Source organism: Microcebus murinus, chromosome 19 (assembly GCF_040939455.1).
Source record: "Microcebus murinus isolate Inina chromosome 19, M.murinus_Inina_mat1.0, whole genome shotgun sequence".
Classification (NCBI taxonomy): Eukaryota; Metazoa; Chordata; class Mammalia; order Primates; family Cheirogaleidae; genus Microcebus; species Microcebus murinus.
The window spans coordinates 19,089,830-19,113,108 of NC_134122.1; the positions used below are offsets into that span (position 1 = coordinate 19,089,830).

A 23,279-nucleotide genomic window follows, 5' to 3' on the forward strand; every position below is an offset into this window, starting at 1 on the left:
CTTCTAGACAGTCAGTGCATGGCACTCAAGTAGGTACTTGGAGAAACTTATTGTATTGGATTGGGAGGGATGTATTGATTTGAATACTTCCATAGCTATTGCAGCTAGCTTGAGCATTATATAGTTTCCCCCACCCTTCAAACCTTTATTTCATTCCATTCATTAATTTTATCAAAGACATCTGAAGCACTGATTATTCAGAGCTGATCGAGACCAGGGATCAACAACCTTTTTCTTTAAAGCGCCAACTAGTAAATATTTTAGATTTTGTAGACGATGAGGTCTCTGTCGCAGCTACTCCATTATACTGTGTAAAGTGAAACTGGCCATACATAATACATAAATGGGTCAGTGTTGCTGTGTTCCAATAAAACTTTATTTATAAAAGCAGATGATGGGCCAGATTTAGCCCATGGATAGTGGTTGGCTGATTCCTGGTCTAAACAAAAAAGGCTGACATTCTTATATTCTAGTCCAGGAAAGATTAAAAACATAATAAGCCAGTAAAGAGTTAAATAAAGGCAATTATTTCACAAGTGCCCTGAATAAGAAAAAAGAGAGTCGCTTGATGATTGGTTGGGAGAACGTTATTGGGCTACTTTATTTGAATTGTTCTGGCCTCTTTGAGGGAGATAATATGTCAAAGAGTCCTCAGAGAAGACTTGTGGCATCTTGGGGGAGGAAAACTACAGAGAAAACTACAGAATTACAGAGGAGTGGCAAGTGCAAAGGTCTTGAGACAGTCATGGGCATCACATGTTGAGGAACAGAAACAAGGCCAGTAGCTCCTGGTGAGATGGATGGTTTTCCTACAAAAGGTGAACTGTGCCCCGATGGCCTAATTTGCTTTGGCTTAATTTTATTCCTTTGCTGCTGGCCAGATCCCCTTGGGCTAGCTTCCATAAGTCCTGTCCCTCCTGCACATTTCTTTCCGTAGATGTCTTTAACTGGTTATCATACCTGCCTTTGGGTCCTGTTCATCCAAGCTAAACAGACTGAATTTGTTTAATCCCTCCCCAATGTTTCAGGGCCTCCTCCAGTTAGGGGCTTTCTATGGAGACTTCGGGGGATTTCTCTTTCTCAAAGCCACCAGGGCCCTTCAGAAATAGCCTGTTTGCTGGCACTGACTTTTCCCTTCTTCCTCTTGCTTTTCTTTCTGAAGCCAGTTCTCATATCCTAGCTCATACCCTACCTAATCTCTCATTTCCTTTTCCTGCAAGATGGTAGGATTCGAAGTGTTCCATGTCTCCTGGTCTGAGCAGTGATCGTGCTTCCATCACCACCTTTGTCTCCTGAGATCCTTATTCTGCCAACTAAAGGGTTGAAATTTGTTATAATTTCCTTTTTTTCTTTATAAATCCCTTGAGTTCCTGGTTGCCAATAGTTTTGGAATGCTCCCTGCAGACCACACCTCTGAACGTGGCCTCATGCGTACAGTGGCTCCCATAGTGATGAGCACATGGCCTCTCCGGTGAAACTCTTTGATGGAAAGTCGTGTAGCTCTACTGGCCTCTCACTCATGCAGCATTCTGGGTCTTTCTGGAGAGAGCGCCACCTGATGAAATAAAGTCAGGATTTAGATCCAGAAAAAATCAGACGCAAATCCTGACTCTTCCCTAGCAACTCTGTAATTTTGGGCATGTTAGTTTACTCCTTTATGGAAACCTCAAATACCTCATCTCTAACATGGAATCAAAACCACAATACCCATCTCATAGGACTGCAGAGACTAATAAAAATAACACCTGGGAAAGGGAGCTCATTCATTTTTTCATTCTACAAATATTTCTTAAGTGTCTGTTATATTCCAGCCCCTGTGGAGGGATTCAGAGATCCAGCAATATCATAGATCATCAGTGAACAATATAGACCCCGACATTGTCTTTGAGGCTTAAACACTCTTGGCAGAAAAACTTATAAAACTCTGCCATTTCTTGAACATTACTTGAACTATGCATTGTGCTAGTACATGAATTATCTCAACCAGTCCTATGAAAAATAATTACATGAACCCTAGTGTAATATTAATACATTGGAAAATTGAGGTTAAAAGAGATTATGGAATCTGCCCAAGGTCAACAGATAAAAGGAACACAGTTTTGAGTGTGGGTAGATCTATCTGTCTCTAATACAAGTGTCCTTAACCAGTAAGATGTGCTGTTTCATTAGAGTAGAAAGTCTGGGAGAATACCTAGATGCTGTAATTTATGGCTTCATACAGGTTTGTAAGATAGTTGATTCCAATTAGTACCTTGGAAGACATACTTTGCATATCCAGCATTGTGGTTTTGTTTAATTTGGTCTTGCTTTTCTGGGGTAGGGACAGAATCTTTTTGAGTGATTCTCTTAATGATTATTTAGAACTTTTAGTTCATGTCCCAGATACTTCATTTTTTCCCCAGAAATGTATGTATGTTAAGGAATCCTTAGAGCATTTTAGATTATATATAATATATTAATCATAAAAAAGGCATTTATTAAAATTCCACAGGGTATCTCAGAGGCCTTCATAGCCATATAAAAATCGTTGGCCTCGCCCTCTGAAAACACACTTTATGGGATCTATCTGAAGACAAACCAGTGCTTTAATAATGATTTGTAAACAAGAAAACAGAGAGATTGATTCTGCCTAGAGGGATCTAGAAAAATCTCATAAAGTGGGTGATATCTGGCTTGGGTTTCAAAGAAAGAGTAGAAGTTCTCTCTAGTCATAGTAATAGCTATCATTTAATGGGCATGTAGTTTACAGGTATGGGCTCTTTGATATTGTCTGTAACCTTAGGTGCATTTTATAGCAGAGAGAATGAATCTCACGAAGGTTGATGTATGAATCAAAGGAAGAACAGGGGCCTTTCCTCTGTGGCCTGTGTCTTATCTCTCTCTATTCTCCTGTATTTTTCCTCTCAGTTGAAACCTGATTCGTTAAATAAGAATTGTTTGTCTGTGTTTAGTTATTTGAGGGACTGAACTCTCAGGTCGATTGATATAAACCTGAATGGAGCTTAACGGCGGATGGGCAGCTGGGTGTAGTTGAGAGAGTAGCTGATTTAAATTCAGGCCAGCCCAAGTTCAAACCTCAGCGTGGACAATTCCAAACTCCACCACCCTAGACATATCAACTCATCTCTCTGACCGTCCACGTTGTCATCTATAAAATTGGTTGATGGAATGTACTGATTATGAGCATTAGATGGAATTTATCTGGGGCATGCCTGGAATTCTGTCCCCAGTTAACCCCAACTCTTGTGTTGTCACTTCACTCAGGTCCCCTGCTCAACTGTCACTTCCCATTGCTCTGTTTGTGATCACATCCACTCTATCCCCTTTTTTCTGTTTTTTTTTTAATAGTCCTTATAATTACAAGAGTATATCACATATTTATTTATTTGTCTATTGTCTGACACCCACTAGAGTGTCAGGACTAGTAGAGTTGAGATTGTGTCTGTTTTGCAAACATTTATTAGATCTAATAGAACAGTTCCCAACACTTAGTAGGTGTACAAGAAATACTTGATGATGGAATGAAGTGCACAAAGCCCTTTGACTCTCAGTAAGTATTATTTTCTTCCTTCACTCACTTCTCTCCCCACCAGTTAGTCTCTGACTACTTTGCTAACTTCACCCCTAAGTCTTTTCTCTGTATTTTCTGCACCCCTGATCCTGATTTTGTTGGATCTCCAGCATCTGCATTCATGAGCCCAGATGCAGAGTAGGCACCGCTGGGGCTGTCTCCTTCTTTTCCTTCTCCTTCACTTCCCTGCTGTCAACGTTAAGTTGTAAATTTCTTCCTGCAGACCACCGCGATTGTGCAGAGATATTTTCCCCCAAGCCTTTAATGTGGAACGTGCTGATTAATTGCTCTTTAAACAGTTTTGGGGATTTCAGTTTCCTCCTCTGCTTGTTATTGTGACACCTGGAAGAGTAGTGATTATGAAGAGTTTGCTGCCATTTCTTTCACAAGCCCCCAGTGGGGCTTGGGTTTATGTGATTTGACCATTAAAGTAGGTGGCAGATGTGTTGCTGGCCACGTAGAGTGGGCACCTCTGAGGGGCCCAGATGCATTTACTTAACAACGAATAAGATTCCAATCATCTTGACGTGGTTAGAGCAAGCTCTGAGCTGTGCTGGAAAGTAAATAATGAATCACCTGCTCACCAGGGGCCTTTTTCTTCCCATTAAGGGACAAGCTGACACTGGGATTGGGATTCAACCAAATCAAAGCTCCGTAGGAGCCAAGGAACACCTGCATTCTATGGACCAAACCTCAAACGCAGGGCTTACCCAGGCACCTCTGGCTCCCCCACTCCCCCAGCATCTAAGCCATCAGCAGGTGTTCTGACTTTGGCCCTTAAATAGCTCTCAAATCTCTCCACATCTCACTGTCTCAGTCTAGGCCAAGATGACAACATCTCTTGTTTGGATTATTGCAATACAAGGCTGATTATGCCTTAACTGCAACGTGTGGGACCAGAAATATTTCAGATTTGGGGTTTTGGAGGATTTGGGAATATGTGCATTATGCTTACCAGCTGAGCATCCCCAAGCTGAAAATCCAAAACCCAAATTTCTCCAATGAGCATTTCCTTTGAGAGCCATGTCAGCACTCAAAAAGTTGGATTTTGGAGCAGTCTGGAATCCAAATTGTTGGACTAGTGATACTCAGCTTGTAGCTTTGATCCCTGACACCTCCAACTGCAAATCGTTTCGCTCTGGCCCTGCCTCCACTCAATCTATTCTTCCCACGGTAACTAGAGTGATGATTTAAAAACAAAATAATTCTGATTATAGCTATCACATCCGAAATGCTTAAAATGCTGCAGCGCCTTTTCATTTCTCTTGAGATAAAGATAAAATTCCCTAATAAGTGTGGTCTCCTCTGAGATCCTGAGAGCTTCAGCCTCTGCCTCCAAATTTGTTGCAGCCACACTGACCTCCTCTAGCTGTTCGCCCCTGCCCCAAGCCACACATCTGTGCACATGCCATATTCTTCTCTGAGACGCATGCCCCTCTTCTTCTAGTTAACATATATTTCTTCAGAGCTCAGTTCATCTAAAACTCTTCTTCATGGAAGCCCTAATCAGACCTGGCTAGGTCCAACCCCTAAGATGTTGGGTTTTGCAGTTCACTGAACTTCATCTTTGCAGTACTTGTAACTATGAGTTTTTCCTAATTAGACTTTCAGCTCCAGGAGGGCAGGATTGTGACGTTTTTGCTCATATTTTACCGTCATTTCCTACCATCAGGGAGGAACCCTGGCCTTATCAAGGAAAGCAAGGACTAACCCTGATATGTTTCCTTAGGTGCTGAAAGTGAACAGTGAGACTTAAAGGACCAGAGCAGGACAGTTTACTACTCACAGCACAGAAAACAGCGGGAGCATAAATGTCATTACATTGGTTCCTTGGCTCCTGAGTCCTACAGGCAATGCAGTGGGCCCAGAAAGAGGCCGCCCATGGTGTTCTACCCCCGAGGAACACAGGGCCAACGACCTTCAGAAGCATCTTTAGAAAGAAGCAATCAACCAGACCGTTTCCGCCCCGGGTACGAGCAGGTCAGGTCCGTGGCAGCCACACTGCGCTTGCCTTGACCTGCTTGCTTAGCTGCCTGTGTGGCCAGCTGTAGACATGGCTCAGTGTCGCAGCAGCACACACACACAAGAACTTGCAGGGTTACTCAGGGCCCATGGTGAGCAGTCGCTCCTGCGACCTACCGAAGCATTCAACACTACTCTGAGGTTGAGGGAGCGAATGCCCCCCAAGTGCACAGATCTCCTTTGGGGTACTGCTGCCTCAGGACAGCTTCAAACACCTGGTACAAACCCTGTTGCTCTTTTCAATAGACTGTCCTGCAGGGTCTTAGGCAAGTCTCTTTAACTTCCAATCCTCCATTTGTTCACATTAAAAATTAGATCATAGTATTTTTCTTTTAGGGTTGATAAGAATTAAGTGAGGTGATACATAGGAAGGGCTTAGCACGGCGCCTGACAATAGACAGGTGCTCAGCAATTGATTTCTATTGTTCAAAGCAATTTTGTGTAGTGGATAAGTGTTTTGATCTCAAGCCAGACTGTCTGGGTTCAATCTCCAAATCTGTTATTTACTAGCTGTGTGACCTTGAGCGAATGACTTAACTACTCTGTGTCATTTCTGCATCAGTTGTGATGATCACTGCATCAGGCTATAATATAATAAATAATGTAATATAGGTAGTAGCAGAGACAGTAGTGGTAGAAGTAGTAGCAATGGTAGTAGCAGCAGCAGCAATAATAAGGCTTACCTCACTGGGTAAGGGTAAGGGTAACACGAGTTAATCCACAGAGAGTATTTGGTACATTTCTGGGCACATAGTAAATGCTGAATGAAAGTTAGCTAATTGTAGTAGCTGTTGGATGTGCTAGCTATTGGTTGGCTGTGGTGGTGTTGGGTTGTGGTGGGGGATAGTTGAATATAGAGGTGATTGGTTGTGTTGGTAGTTGGTTGCATTGGTGGTTGATTTTGGTGTCTTGTTAGTAGCGACAGTCATTGATTAGCTGTGGTCATTGTTGATTTGTTGTGTCTGTGATGTCGTCTAGTTGGTTATAGTGGATGATTAGTTTATGGTAATGGATAGTCTTGTGTGATGACGTTTGGTTGGTTGTGGCAGTTGATTGGCTGTAATGGTGTGTGGTTAGTTGTTGTGGGTGGTTGATTATTGGCTGCATTGCTTAAACTGGTTGTTTGGTTGTTGTGGCTATTTGTGTTTTGGGGTTGGTGGTGGTAGTGACTGGTTAGTTGTGATGGTTGGTTTGTTGTTGTAATAGTTAGTTGGTTGTTTACTTGGTTGTGATAGTGGCTGGTTGTGTTGGTTGGTTGGTTGGTTGTGGTAGTGGCTGGTTGATTGTGGGCTGAATGGGAGGCTGATGAGCTCACAAAGCTCTGATTTAAGGTAGAAATCCCCTAAACATGTCCCTTTCAGATATGCTTAATGATTGAACAAAGGAGGAACTTGCAGGGTGTGGTTGTATGTAGAAGAAAACCAACACCTGTGATTTGGACCTTCAGCTCACCTTAGATCACAGCTTGTTTTACCTGTCCTTGGTGTCTTACCAAGCATGTCGCATCTCTTCCAATTAGCAATCACAAGGTCCTTGTATTTCCCTCAGTCTCAGATGCTCTGGATAAAGATAGCCTTTCTGTTTAGCATCCCTACCAGAATTCCCAACATTAATTTTTCCATGGGCTACGTAGGCTATATTTTAAATCAGGTCACTCAAAATATACCCCACAAATTCTGCAAAATCAATCCATCCATTTCCTTCTCGTGTGGTACAGACAAATATCAGAAGGTTACCTGTCTCTGAATGAAAGTCTGCCCAGAGACAGGGGTCCTGCAAGGGCTGATGTGGTGCGTGCATGTATGTATCTGTGTGTACATGCACGCACATGCACATGCATTTGTGTGTCTAGCTGTAGTTTTCCTGAGCAAGTGTAACATGGTGGTCCTATCCCCACCTTTCTCCTAGAAGATCTATAGGCAGAACCCTCAGCACCTCCCAGAGAAGGAAGCAACCTAAGGACCCCTAGACATCAAAATGGGGCCATCTGCATCTCCAGATTGTGAGGTTGACATCATCAAGCTGGGAGGTGGAAGGGCAGTTTTCAGTCTGTGGCAGCTGAGAGCAGAGCAGGTTGTGACCCTGACAGTACTGATAAAGTGTGGATCCAGCCTGATTTTTGCAGTCTGTTATCAAGCCTGGTGGAGTAGCAGGGTTTGATGCAGGAGCCAAGGAGGTTAGGTTGGGTATGTGAAAAGAGCCAACAGGCACGGCAGAGTGGGCCTGAAGAGCAGATAGGAAGACAAGGACATTTGAAGGAAAGAAAACAGGAGCCTCAAATGTGCTGAGTGCTTTCTTCATGTCAGGACTTGGTCTGCTGCGTCCATACAGTTGGTCTTGTTTAATCCCAGGGGTAGCATGCTTCAGGGGTAGCCAGACTTTGGTGTAGAACCCAGATCTACCATTTGCAAGTGGTGTCACTTAAGGCCAGTTGTTTTGTCTCTCTTAGCTTTAATTTCACATCCAAGAAATGCAGCAATGATGCTAAGAGATGATATAGCATACATGGGCTTGTGAGCCAGTGAATTGTGAGTTTGAGTCCTGGCTCCCCAACCTTTGGACTAAGCAACTTTGAGCAAATCACTTAGCCACCCTGTGCTTCAGACTTCTGCAGATAAAAAGCATTACCCACCTCATAGGGCCCCATGAGCTCTCTGAGAAAATGCATAGAAAACAGCTGGCCTGGCACCAGGCTCATAGCAAACAATACATTTTCACTCCCATCATTATTATTGCTAATTCCTCTTTTATAATGTTGTCAGTAGGACTCACATGAAATAATATATTTAAAGTTTCAGACATATTATAAGCACTTAATAAATGTCAGTTTCTCCATTTCCTTTCCTCTGATTGTCACAGCTATATTTTAGGTAATTTTATAAAAACGAACATGGACTCAGATTAGTTGAGAAACTTTCCAAAGATAACACAAGTGAAACTGGCAGGACTGGAATGGCATTCGTATTCATCCACTGCAGTGCCAGCCTTCTCTTTGAGATTAAGAGTTGGGTAGATCACGTGAAACCTCCCAGCATTTGGATGTTTATGATCCTTTCATGCCTCCTCCAGAAGTCATTAATCACTGAGCAGGGTCCACGTTGGTCCAGATTCCCCAAGGTATATGGGCTGACAGACATCGAGGATGATTGTATATAAAGCCTTCAGGGCCCTTCCTAGAGGGTTATCCATTCTTCTCATTCCTGCAGAGGAACTTGGAGAGGGTGCACCAAATTTCTCACGGGGATAGGATCTTTCTCAAGAACTGATGAGACCCAAGGAGCTGAGCCCATAAAAGCCACTAGATTCATAAAGGTGACCTGCAAATCCTCCACTGTCACACAGCAGCTCCCCCCATGGAGCCCCCGGGGGGCCATGTAGAAGATTTGTGCCACCATCCAAAGGGCATGTGATCATTAATAGTCATAGGAGATTTTAATTTGGTGATGCTGAGCCGCTGAGCCTCCAAGCAACAACAAAGGAAATCAGCAAAACTGAGTTATAGGAAGGGAGGAAAGGGATGACATGATGCCAGAGAGAGCTGGAAAATTCTCCGCCATCCCAATTCCCCCCTCACCAGGCCCTGAGGAACTTGTGAGGAGCCCACAGTGGGAAGATGAGGTGCATGCCTAAGAATTTGAGTTTCAGTTTACTGGGCTCAGTTATGAAGTAAACACATGAGGCTGAGCCTGCGTGGAGGGTCAACACCACCCTTGAGAATTCCTGAAATTGCACGTAAAGTACAGTCTATGCAGTTTTATTTATACAACCTTATAAAGTTTATCCTAGGCACCCTCAGGTTTGAGAACCACTAAACTAGACCAAAGAAAGAAGGAAAGCAATGTCTATATGCAGATCTCTGGGCATTTAAGCCATTCTTCCTTTGTGATAATTAACTAATTTTTAATAAAGAAGAAGAATATATGGGGAATTAAGAGAAATTTTCCTTACCTGTAATGTTTATATTGATGTACAATAATGTTAACCCCCTACAACTTTAATACATGTTATTAGGTGTGTCATTGGATGGATTAATCAATAGATATATTGAAAACATTTAGCATAGGATCTGGCACATAGTAGATACTCAATGGATGCTTATTGACTATAAATCTTGTCCAATCACACCCACATACACACTGTTCTTTTGTTGTTGCTGTTGTTAAATAGGAGAGAAGGACTTGGCAACCTGTTCCCTGCCTTTACCTGTTCCCTGCTATTTGTTATTATAGTCCATCTTTCATGTCTCTGGGCATTGGTTTCATGACACCTCAGATACACCATGATGCTGAGTCCTCCTTCCACCGTGGCTGCTAGGAACTTCTGTGCAAAGGATAGACTGAAGCGAAGTGCTGCTGAACTGCAGATATGGATGCAGAGGGGAGACCCTATATCCTGGAGAGATGCCGAAATAGTTAGCAGCAGAACATTCAGGTCTCTATTCCAAAGAGCCAGGTGTCCCAGTCACTAACCCTGCAACATCATGACTACTTATGGAGGAAGAAGAGAAGAAATTGACATTTATTAAATTCTCACTATGTGCCAAGAACCTTATCCATAGAGAATTCAAACCAAGGACTCCAAATATAAGTGGGATCCAGGAAGCAAACATTTCAAGAATTCATTTCTTTAAGAAACATTTATTAAACACCAGCCTTACATGTGCTGTAGGTGTGGAAACACATCTGTGAACAAAGGTATGAAAGCCCTTTCCCTCAGGGTGTTTCAGTTCTTCTGAGAAATCACACTGTAGAATTGGGAGTAATCAAGCAGCCAGTGGTAGGAAGTTTGGGTGAAATCTGGGAATGCTGAGCTGATGTCTTTGGTGACCATTTACATGTTCTCAGCACCATTGTGTGGGGCAAAGGAGTCAGAATGGGGTGCACATAGGACATGATCTTCTGGGACCCCATAGAACCCTCCTCCTGAGGCATGGTTCAAGGGCCTGTCTTTGGCCCATTCTTGACCCTGGTCATGGTTGCACTTCCCTAGGCAGAAAAACATGGCAGAGAATTGGCCACAATAACCTCTCCACAGAACAATCCCAGCACTGCTTGGCTTACAGAGAGAGATTATGTGAATTTGAACAGACAAAAATCATGAGACTGTCACTAAGAGATCTGCCCCAGGTAGACAATGTGGCTTCCACAGTCACCACTGCCCTAAGGTGTCATATCTGATGAATCTTCACACCTGGCAGGAGAGAAGCTCTAGGATCTGGCTCTAGATGCTGCAGGTGGAAACACTGTGTTAGGTACCTCTGGATCTCTATAATATGACATGAGATTTGGCACACAGTAGTATTCAGGAAGTATTTAGGGAATGAATGAACAAATAGATGAATGATCAGGACAGATCTATGGAAGTTGGATATGTGGATGATGGATGGATGTATATACTGCACAGATAGACAGATGGATGGTGTGATTCATGGGTAGAGGAAAGAAGGGAGGGTGTTAATATACCTAACTATTGAGAATTAGTCATGTGGGTCAACCCTGTCCAAGGCAACCTGCAGATATGGTTCAAACTCATGGGCAATATGGAGGTATAAGAACAAAAGCCATGGGATACAGAGAGGTATGGAGGGAGGAATATGCCAAAATCAGCCTCTGGGAACCCCTGTCCATGGCTACAGAACAGATTCACTGTGACCCTGTTAAGTAGGTACTGCCATTGCTCTTAGTTTATAGAGAAAACAGAGGCTCAGAGTGGTTAAGTAACTTGTCCCAGGTCAAACATCTGGTATATTAGAGCCAGAATTTGAACCACAGTAATCATACTTCATCCTTGTACTCGAACCTTTAAATTAAAGACCAATCTGGATGGACTGCAGTAAACATTGCTCCCACAGTCAATACAGGAATTCTTTTAAAAAGGGAAATCTGACAGACATTGAATACCTGTCACCTTCAGGCTCCATGAGAAATTTTTTCACATTCATTTATTTGTCTGTTTAACAAATATTTACTGAGGGCCAATTATGTCCCAGATACTGGGAAGAAGCAGTGAGTGGGACAGATAAAAGTCCCTGCCCTGACAGAGCTGACATTCGACAGGGTGAGGCAGACAGTAAATATATATATGAAAGTCAGTGGGAATAAGTGTTAGGAAGCAAAGATAGAAGAAGGAAGACTATAGAGATTAACCTATTTCAGTAAAGAGGGGCTGCCTGGGAAGGGGAGAGTACAGAAACTTTGGAGGATCCATGTGGCTAACTTGGGGAAGGGTCTTCTCATCTCCTATATTATTTAATTCTCACAAAAATGGTGCCTAGTATGAAAATGTGTGATTATTAAAGGTCAGGCGCTTCCTTCAGGGTCACTGAGCTGCAGCGTATTTGGAGCAAGTCTGCACACCCTCAGCCACACACGCTATATGGGGCCCTGCTCATTGGGCAGGTGCCTTCTCAGTTTCCTGAAGCTTCCAAAGATTCCTTACTCAGTTGCCCTAGATTTTGAGGACTGCAGAGCTCATTATGGTATCTTTGAGTTACTCATTTATACCCTCCCTTACACCTGCTCTGAATTCAGGGCGCAATTATACGATAATGAGAAAACTTTTCCACTCTGATTTATGAAAATTTGTCCCATTGCATTATTTTCATGCCTCACAAATCTCCCCCAGACAAACCTGAGTCATTAATACCAGCCTAAAAGGTATTATTTGAACTGCCAGCTGGCATCATAGGGAGCTTTTGTTCTTCTTGTAATTCCTTCGTTAGTGTTTCATACTTACGACATTATCTTATGCGGTCTTCTCAGTAGTCCTCATGGTCTCATGAGGTAGTCCAGGAGGCTGTTACCAGCCCCATTCTGCAGACGGGGCCATGGCAGCTCTCTAACTGAGCTGGGGCTGAAAGAAGCAGGAGGGGGCCAGCCCAGCAGTCTTCCCAGCTCCGTAAAGGGCATCACCATCCGCACGGTCGCCACAGCCCAGAGCCTGGGAGTTGTCCTTGCCAGCCTGTGTCCCTTGCTGCCAATATCCAGGCTGCCAGCAGGCCCTGTTGACTGGAGCTCGGGTCTCCAGCCCACTCACTCCTCCCCATCTCCTGTGCACACTCCCAGTCCACGCTACCACTCTCTCTCACTTAAGTGGTCTCCCACCTTCCATTCTTAGTCCCATACATTCACTGCCCTCCTTCACAAATCCATTCCTCCCACAGGAGTTTAGGCAAAAGCTTTAAAAAAAAACAACAAAAAAACAACATTCTGGATTGTCCCTTTACTCAAAGGGCTTTCTCCAGTGAAACCCAAACTCCCATGCCCTCCCTGAGCCTTGCCCCCCTCTCCAGTCCCATATTAAAATCCTCTTCCTTGCTGGTATTTCTGCAGCCAGTTGGATATTTTTAATTGCCTTGACTCGGCACAAACCCATGCTACTCCTTATACATGTAATACTATTGCCGTTGGCTTTCCTTGGGGTTAGAACTCAGAATTCAGCAGGAAGTTCCTGACCACTGCAGTCTTCATCACCTCCTCCTTTGCTAGAAGGCTCTAGTTTCCCAGTGCACATTCTGTCACATGCATGTTTGTGTGCATGGTCTGTGTCACCACGTCCCTGTCCTTAGAGTGTAGTTTCCATGAGGGCAGAGAACTAGTCTGTCTGTCACCCCAGCATCCAGGATCTTGAAGGTGCAGTAAGCTCCTGTGGCATGAATGGCCTTAAATAAGTGGAACAAATGGATAAAGTGAAACAATAAGTTGCTTATATGTATTAACCATTGGAATGTCCCTTGTCGTCTTTTCTATAGGATTCCCAGTAAATTTTCCTGACACTTTTTGCACTTATATGCATAGTATCTAGCTGTAAAAGGTCCTCAATCAGTGGTTATTGAGTGAACAAATGTATGAATAAATGGGGGGGGGGGGTGGATGGATATATGCTTTTTACTTTTGATTTCATAATTTTTCTTTGTAAATTTCTTTTATCTCTTATAACCAAGTAACTACAATACCAGTTGTTTTCCAAATGCATTATTCATTTTTTGGCACTAGCTTCCTTCCCTCTAAGGATACGAGAGAAAAAAGTTGTGAAATCAAAAAAATATCCCACCTGCAGGCATTCTTGATTTACAGATACAGAAAGTGGTTCAACTGAGGGTGGCAGGGTCAATAAAACCTTAATCCCAAAACTGACACATGGCACTTGAAAGCCTAAAAGCATACAAAATTCCATTCTCTGTAATTTCCCATGATTCGGTCACAACAAGGACTCTTTCTCATCAAAAAAGCCTCCAAGGTGTTTGTGACCATCATCACCCATGGTCACAGGTTTTCATACATCTTCCCTGCTGTGACATTTGTCATTAGTTCTCCGGGCTCTTAAAAGGTGGTCCTTAGAATTTCCCCTGTTGCTGCAGGGAAAAATCTCTGGGTTTCTTATCAGCACCATCACCATTTCACTTTCTTTCTTTCTCCCCTGGTCTTGCTTCCTATCCACTCCCTCACATGGTAACAAATCAAGCAAAGTAAAGCATTGTTCCTTGAAACAGCTGTCCCTTGGGCAGAATGAGGTGCATTATCCCATTAGAGATCTGGTACGTACAAAACAAATACATTCCACCTCCATCTAACAATCGCTATGTATTATGTCTACCTGCCACCTCGCTGGTTTAATGTCGGGTGATTTACTTACTCTGGGTTTTAGCTCATTTGCTCATGTTCTTTCCTGAGAAGCAGGGTGCAAGAAAACACGCATTTATTTAGCACTTACTAGGTGTCAGATTTGGTCTATATCAGTTGGGGTAGACTTACACAATAGGAGTTCATTTTTTTTACTCACATGAACAGTCAAGGGGATTGCATGTCACTGGGAAAGAGGAGGAAAGGTTTACACCACACAGTGACTTGGGAGTCCAAGCTAATAAAGGCTCTGAAATTTTAAACATCAAGCTCCCAGGATTGTTCTGGGTGTAAACATCCGTCATGCAGAAGTTAAAAGAACATGGCTGATCATGAGTGGGAAATGTTTATGGGGCAAGCCTGGGAGTGAACACATCACTTAGCTCGTGTTCCACTGGCTGGAACTCAGTCACACATGTCAACTGCAAGGGGACGTGTCTGGGAAATGTAGTCCAGTTGTATGTCCCGGAGAAGGAAGAAATGGATTTTGAAGAGTAGCTAGCCTAACTCTGCCAACCAGAATTGAGTGTTTTACATTGTTACCTTATTTAATCCTCACAACAATGAGGTAAAAAAAGACATTATTATCACCATCATCAACGAGGAAACTGAGGCCCAGGACATAATGTAAATTGCAAGAGAACACATCACTCTTATAGCAGGCAAGTTGTAGGATCTGATTCAAACACAGGTCCACGTGACTCTAACTCAAGTTTCTTCTCTGAAAATTACAATTCTTCTCTAAGGAAGGGAGAGATCTGGCTTTGGAGCTCACAAATAGCCAAGAAAACCATTGATGGGTAATAAATGTGTGTGGGGTAAACTCCCCCCGGGCTCACGAGGTGGGTGGTAGTTACCCTGGCTGCCTTGGTTAGGAAGTATTTATCCACCGGCCCTACCCGTGACCAGCCCCAGGTAACTTCTCTATGAGAACACTTACTTTATTCCTTCAAAGGAACCTATCTGGCTACTTTATTTGATCCTAATAAACGAGACTTGTGGTATATGGTTAATGAAAATCTCCCCAGCTTAATTACCTAACACCATTTTTCCCAGTAATAAATTCACTTAATGACCATATCATTTAAAATTCAATACCCTTGAGTGTTTCACATCCATTTGTATATCCCAGTTTTTCATCTGTGGAAACCAAATTTAAAGAATGAGTTTTTATCCATGTCACCAAAAAACCACTTAAAGTATTCAAAAGTAGACAAACTATAAGACTACACCCACGCCAATACAGACAAAGCCCATCTTTCATAAATTGTGAAAATTTGATAAATACACACACACATGCGCTAGAAATAAAATGTTAAATTGAAATGCTCTTAAACATATTGTTTAGATTCCTAAGGCCATACAAAATGGTGAAAAAAAATGCATTTGACGATGTTTAGAATTCCCCAGAGGAAGAGTGAGTTTCAATGTCTTCAGCACTAGATGAGTTGTTCATTAAGAGAAGTAGATTTAAATAAACTGACTCAGCTTTGTAGACCCCAGAGTTACCTTGTTTGAAGGTGTACTTCCTCTGATACTATTAACTGGTCATTCTTTCTGAGTCTGTCGGAGACCAGACTGTCCTAATTGAATGCTTGGGAATCCAGCCCCCTCTGGAATGAATCCATCCCAAATTCTACTATTTTCTAGGTTTGATGCCAACAGCCTGTGGTGGCCCTGCCTGTAGCTGTGATTGACTTAGTTGACAAAGGACAAAGACATTTATATGCTGATTTCCATTCATAGCTCTCAATCCAGACCTATTAACTCTAGATTGTAAATCCAACTGTCTCCTCAGCATTGCCACTGGGATGTCTCACAAGCACTTCAAGGTTGACATGCCCCAAAGCAAACTCTCCCTGTCCCAACTCCCCAAACTCTGTTCCTCTGTGAGTCTTCCTCTCCTCTGAGAATGGCAGCTCCATTCTTCTTTTGTTTAAGGCAGAAACCTTGGAGCTGTCCTTGGTCCTTCCCTTTCACAGCCCGAATCCAATCTACTAGCAAATTCTGCTAGGGCGGCCATATCTAATCACATCTCCAACACGTTTACCTTTATCCAAGCTACCAACCCCTCTCACTTTGATTATTTCTGTGGCCTCCTAATTGGTTTTCCCTCTTCAATCCTTCCCTGCCTAAAGCTTCTTTTCCCCACAGCAATCAAAATGATCTTTCAAATGTTTAAGTCTGGCCATGTCCTTTCCCTCTTGAAAACTATCCGGTGGCTTCCATCTCACTCAAAGTAAAATCCCCAGTTCTTAGAATGGCCTGCAAGACTTCACACTGTCTGGCCCCCTCTCCCTATCCCACAATTCTTTCTGGTCACACACACCCATCCCTGATCCTCGGACATTGCCAGACACGCTTTCATACCAGAATTTTACACTGGCTATTTCCCCAGCCTTCCTCCATGTGGCTTGTTCTCATACCTCTTCCATATCCCTGTCTAGATGTTACCTCTGAGCTGGTCTTCTAGTTGAAAGCATCCTGGTGTGCACGTAGGGAATCCCCTCTGTCCCACTGTATGTGGTCTGGGACTGCCACACGCTTAAATTCCTAACTAGGACAATCAGACGTTTTCTACTAGGACTTTGAATCTTTAGCAGAGTAGTATTGAAAAAGAAGAAGAGAAGGAAGGGGAAGAAGAAGAGATAAGTAAGGAATGGAAGAAGGCGAAAATGAAGAAGGGAGACAGTTAAACCCGATTCATTCCTATGGTGGTGCCTTAACAAGATTCTTGATCCAGTCCTGCAGTCTGTGTCCTCAGGGTTTCCTTCTTTCCTGCCTCTTCCCAGCCTATTCTTAAGCAACTCCTTATCAGTCACCTCATATATCCTTCAAGTAAATTCCCTTTTACAATAGTTGGCCAGTGACATTTCTTATTGCTTGTTGAAAACAGATGTTCTAAGTGGTGAACCAAAAAGCATGTGTGTAAGTTGAAAGAAAAGTCAAGGACACTGTAGAGTGTGAGTGTGAGTAGAGTGTGAATAACGCAAAGGATCCTCGATCCTCATTTGTAGTCATATAGCTCAAACCAATCCTCTGGTTATAATAGAGGTACGAAATAGCATGTCCAGCCCCCTACCTTCTGGGCAGCTTTAAGAGTATTTGACAATGGGGGTGAATAAAGGCCCAATGACCAGCTCCAACATTTACAGCGAAGAAGTGAGCAGGAGGAAAGTGAAGCCAGAGAGCATTTCTTCTGGTGCTGATCCGCTAGCTCACGTGGTGAGGGAAGGAAAGATCTCATCGGAACCATTCCCAAACCTACACCCTCAGCCTCTACTGAATCACCTTCCACCTTAATTTCTCCTCCCCTGCTGAGTGCAGCATGAATTGTCTGCCATGCCTTGTAGACAAGAACTTAGGCACAATAAAAACAGTGACAACTGATATTGCACGTCACCACATGCTGTTCACCTGCTATTCTGCTGCCTCTTTTGCCATTACAGCTTCTGACTATATGGAATGTTCTTCCCTGTCTTCACAACTTAGACTAGTTGTCCCCTCTGGGCCAACTCTCTTGGGGGCTAGTTATTCCCTCTTCTGACCTCATAGTGCCTTGAATAGACCTTTGTCTACATCAACTCTCATGACCCTGTAAAGCATGAAAAGAGTTTGGTGTTTGGAGTCAGGTAATCCAGGATTTAATCTCAGCCTGGTGGCATGTTATTTGGGTATTTCTGGCTGGGTTCCTTTCTGAGCCTAACTTTTCTTGATAAGATGGGAATCAGAGAGCTCACTTTCCAGAATTATAAATGAAAGGATTTATTGTCCATAGAAATCACCTAACACAAATCTACCTTGTAAAGTATGTGTAATAGATGCTTAATCATAATTAATCCTCTTTGTTTTGTTTGCTTGCTTGCATATCAAAAGTAGTGGTTAAGGGAGTGGGAGTGGACTTACTGGACTCCTGCCCGCTGAGTAATTTTGGACAAGTCACTGAACTAGCCTGTGCCTCAGTTTTCTTATCTGTAAAAAAGGGATAAAAGTAAGTTTCACTGTAGAGAATTATTGTGAGTAGTAAATGAGTTTATTCTTGTAAAATTCTTGCAAAAGTGCCTGACATATAGTAGGGCCTCAATAAAGAATAATATCAAACATTTGTTGATATGAGTTCTAGATATGATCTGGGATCTCCCAAATGGGCTGTGAATTCCTTGATGACAGGGACTATACAATATTGATCTTTACTTTCAAGGACTTAGTGATTAATCAGACATTGCTTAGTAAATGAACAAATAAATATGTTTTGGGTTAGGAGCATTGGTGCCGGATGGGTCCTGGCCAAAGAGCCCTAAAAGGAATTCTGCCTCCCTGTCCCTCCCAGCTCCACTTCCTCAGCCCCTCCCAGAGACACAGAATACCCTAGACTACGGAGACATAAACATCTAAGGACTAAATTAAGTGCAGATGAAACCAGGAAGATGACATCACAGATAACCCGTTAAAGAAAAAGAAAAAGAAATGCTCCTTCGGAGCACTCTCCGGCAAAATGAACTGTGATTTACTCCAGCAAATTACCAACTGTAAAATATTTACAGCTAATCTCCTCTACCTTCCAGGGTGGCAGTGGCAGAGGGAGGCAGGCTGTCTAGGCAGTAAAAGCAGGATGCAATTTCTATTTCAGTGGCCCTGTTTTCTGCAGCGACCTCGGGCAACAGTGCCATTTATGTCTTCCATGCACACAATCTTTTCTGCATGTGCGTGAGTCTCGATTACAGGCAGTTGAGGTTTGTGTGGTAAGCATTATGCATTTATGAGCCAGAGCAAACATTTACTAGTGCTAGTAATTCGTCTAAGGGTGGAGGGGAAGAAAAGCAGGAGCAACCGGGCATGGCACTAGTTCCCTGAAAGCTTAGCAGAGGCTGGGATGGGATGGAGAACTGGTGCACAGCTGGGGAAGAAATGTTCTGTCCACCTGGAGGCTCCTGCTGGCCCAGGCATGTCCATCTCCCCACCCCTCTAAGTCACGAGATCAGTCTAGATGTTCCTGGGGCTCAGTCCTTGGACATTCACTCATCCCTGTATATACTCCACTGTATACCATATGTACATGTTGTTAATGCCCAAATATTTCTCCAGTTCAGATCTCTTCCCAACTGATATACTCACTGCTTACCTGAACATTTCCATTTGGGCATGTATGAGGCATCTCCAGCATGACACACCTGAGCAGAGCTCCTCACCTACCCGGCTTCATGCCTAAGTCTTCTCCTCTCAGTATCTTCCTCCAAATCAATAAATACTTTATTCTTGCAGCTACCCATGGCTAATATATTGGAGTTACTTTGACACTCCTCTTCCTCTTATATCCACACATAAATCCAAATTCTATTGGTTCTTTCTTTTAAATACATCTAGAGCCTTCCCACTTTCCCACCCCAGTGCTATCTCAGACCTGGACTGCTGCAGTTGTTCCTTGTGGTTTTCCTGTGCAGTCAGTTCTCAATGCGTCAGTGAAAGTGGTCCTTGGAAATTGTCATTCAGATCATGACACTTGGTCCTCTGCTCAAAAACTGCCGAGGGCTTTCCATTGCATTCAGAATAAACTTTCATCATCTGGGCTTGCACTACTTCTCTGATCTCATCTCCTGCCACTGTCTCCCTCTCTCATCTTCTCCAGCCACACTGGCTTCTTTCTTGTCTGCATGCATACTAAGAACTCTCCCTCCTCAAGACCTTTGCACTGTTTCCCGTGCTTAGAACAGGCTTCCCTGTGCTCACTTTGGCAGCATGTATACTAAAATTGAAATGATACAGAGAAGATAAGCATGGCCCCTGTGCAAGGATGACATGCAAATTCGTGAAGCATTCTGTATTTTTGAATAGACAACCTACAGAATGGGAGAGAATAGTTGCGTGCTACACATACAATAAAGGGCTGATAACTAGAATCTATAGAGAACTTACAAAAATCAACAAGAAAAAAAATCAAGCAATCCCATTAAAAAATGGGTGAAGAGCATGAACAGAAACTTTTCAAAAGAAGAGAGACTAATGGCCAACAAACAGAAAAAATTGCTCAACATCTCTGATCATCAGGGAAATGCAAATCAAAACCACAAGGAGATATCACTTCACTCCAGTGAGAATAGCTTTTATCAAAAGTCCCCAAACAACAAATGCTGGCATGGATGCAGAGAGATAGGAACATTCATACAGTGCTGGTGGGACGGAAAATCAGTACAATCTCTATGGAAAGTAATATGTAGATACTTAAAAGAGCTAAAAATAGAACTACCATTTGATCCAGCAATCCCACTACTGGGCATCTACCCAAAGGAAAAAAAGTCATTCTATAATAAAGATATCTGCACTTGAATGTTTATAGCAGTACATTTCACAATTGCAAAGATGTGGAAACATCCCAGTGCCCATCAATAGATGAGTGGATTAATAAAATGTGGTATTTGTATACTACTCAGCCACAAAAAACAGTGGTGAACTAGCATCTCTTATATTATCCTGGATGGAGCTGGAGCCCATTCTACTAAGTGAAGTATCACAAGAATGGAAAAACAAGCACCACATGTACTCACCATCAAATTGGTACTAACTGATCAACAGTTATGTGCATACATGGAAATAACATTCATCAGATGCTGGGCAGGTGGGAGAGGATGAATAAATTCACAAATAATGGGTGCAGAGCACATTGTCTGGGGGATGGGCATGCTTATAGCTCTGGCTTGGGTGGTACAAAGGCAATATATGCAACCAAAATGTTTGTACCCCCATGATATTCTGAAATTTATTGCAAGGGCATGGAAACTACCCAAGTGCCAGTCAATTCATGAGTGGATAACTAAAATGTGGTATGTGCTCACAATGGAGTATTACTCAATCCTAAGAAATGACAGTGAGCTAGCACCAGTTATGCTATCCTGGATTAAGCTTAAGCCCGTAATACAAAGCGAGACGACACAAGATCTGGAAAATGGGCTACACATCTACTCGCCATCAAATTGGTACTGACTGACTAAAACTATGCTGCTCAAAAAATGGTAGTGTTCAACAGGGATTTGGGGGGGAAGACCCACATCTTAAGGAAGTAGTGAGCATTGTTGGGGGGGAAGAGATTACCTCTATCCCTTTTTAGGGAGAGGTAAAGATATACATTGCAACCAAAATGTCTGGAAAAAAAAATCTGTAATCGGGAAGTGGGCAGGGGGAAGGGGGGAGGAGGGGAAGGGTATGTACTCACGTGGTGGGTGAAGTGCACACCACCTGGAGGCTGGACACGCTAGAAGCTCTGGCATAGCAGGGTGGGGGAGAGGGGCGGGGGCAAGATATGTAACCCTAACAATATTTGTACCCCCATAATATGAAGTAATAAAAAAGAAAAAAAAATAAAGATAATAAGTAAGTGAATAAATAAATGAATAGGCTTCCTCTAGAGAGACTCACAGTTTGTTCCTTCAGTTCTTTCAGTCTGCTCAGATACTTGTGTGTGTAGGTAAGAGTGTGTGTGCGTGCACTAGTGTGTGTGGTCTTAGGCAGGAAAGGATTTCTTAAACAAGAAGCAAAAGTACTGGCCACAAGATAACTTGAGAAATTAAGCTACTTTAATAGTAAAACTGTTTACCATCAAATGACACATAAAGTGATAATCCACAAAGTAGGAGAAGATATTTGCAATCTATAGAAAAAAGAAGGGAGTAGTACCCAGAATATACAAAGAACTACAAATCAAACAGAAAAAAGACAAACCAGTAGAAAAACGGACAAAAGATGTAGATACTATAGAAACACAAATCACCAATAAGCATAGGGAAGGGAAAGAGCTCTTAAATACAGGGAAATTCAAATTAAGACAATAGCACAAATGAATTCACAAGGAGGCAGAGGAATGTGAACTTTTATGCACAGGTGGAGGGAGTATAACTTGCTACAAGGACTTTATAAAACAAAGGGTGTCATTTTATAAAAGCAAATATTTCTGTTATTTGGAACATACTGTAGAAAGGCTCTTGTCCTTTTGTACTGGGAGGCACGTACAAGAATATGCATAGCAGCACTCTCCATAAAACAAAAATATAGAAACAATGTTAATGTCCATCATAATAAAAATGGATTTAAAATGCCATATTCACACAGTGGATCATAATGCAGCAGTGAAAGTGAATTACCTAAAACTAAATACAACGACACGAATAGATTTTACAAAGATTCTTTTAATTGTTTAAAAAATTACAGAAGACTATTATACTATTTTTCAAAAACAACAAAACTAAGCAATATGTTGTTTAGAAATAAAAACATATGATATGTGTACACACAAGAGAAGGATAAACTCAACATTCAGGAGAGCAATGTTTTAGTCTTCAGGCTGATTCTACAGCTGTTTCCAGCTCTCAGCCTTCCTGGTTCCCAGTGAGCCAGTGGGTGATACAACTGGATTTGTCCAATCAGTTAGCAGAAATGATGAGAGTCATTGCTGGGCAGAGCATTTAATTGCCAGTGTGATAGTATACGGAATGCTCACATGCCCTCTCTCCCTGTCCTCCTCCTTCTCCTTTTCCAAACCCTTCCCCTACCCCATCCACCCCTCTGGAATGACTTCTGGCAAACTTAGAGATGGAGGGGAACTTTATGTAGATAAATGCAATGGTATTAGTAACTTTTAGTTTGGATCGTAGGTTCATGTGCGTGCATATGTGTATATGTGTGTGTGTGTATGTATACATAAATGTGTGTGTATATATATTGGTGTGTGTGTGTGTGTGTGTGTGTGTGTGTGTGTGTTCCAGGGAAACTGTACAGAGGAGCAGGCCATTGCATGGGGCATGCTGTGAGCAAGAGTTAGCTCAGTCAGTGGATAGGAAGGGAAGGGCATTTCAAGAAGTTGGAAAATTGCATGCAAAACGCAAGTTATGACAAAGTCTGGTGAACCCAGAATATGGTGAAAAGTTCCAAGAGGCTCAGATGCAGAGGGTGTGGGGCAAGTGGCCAGACTATGGCCACAACACAGGGCTCTTCTCTAGGGAGCTAAAACCCAGGAGTCAGCAGGGCCTGGATGATATTTATTCCTGCCAGCAGACCCCCTCTTTGGGTTTTGTCCC

The 23,279-nt window shown here is 42.7% G+C and overlaps 1 protein-coding gene and 1 non-coding gene across 2 annotated transcripts in view; both read left to right on the plus strand.

The window, feature by feature from the left end:
- The window catches only part of HS3ST4 (heparan sulfate-glucosamine 3-sulfotransferase 4), a 373,124-nt gene that overhangs the window by 328,566 nt on the left and 21,279 nt on the right, over nt 1–23,279 (plus strand). The gene's annotated exons all lie outside the window — the stretch shown is intronic.
- LOC142862547 (U6 spliceosomal RNA) lies at nt 19,934–20,040 on the plus strand. The gene has a single exon (XR_012913621.1). It is a non-coding gene; the product is annotated as a U6 spliceosomal RNA (small nuclear RNA).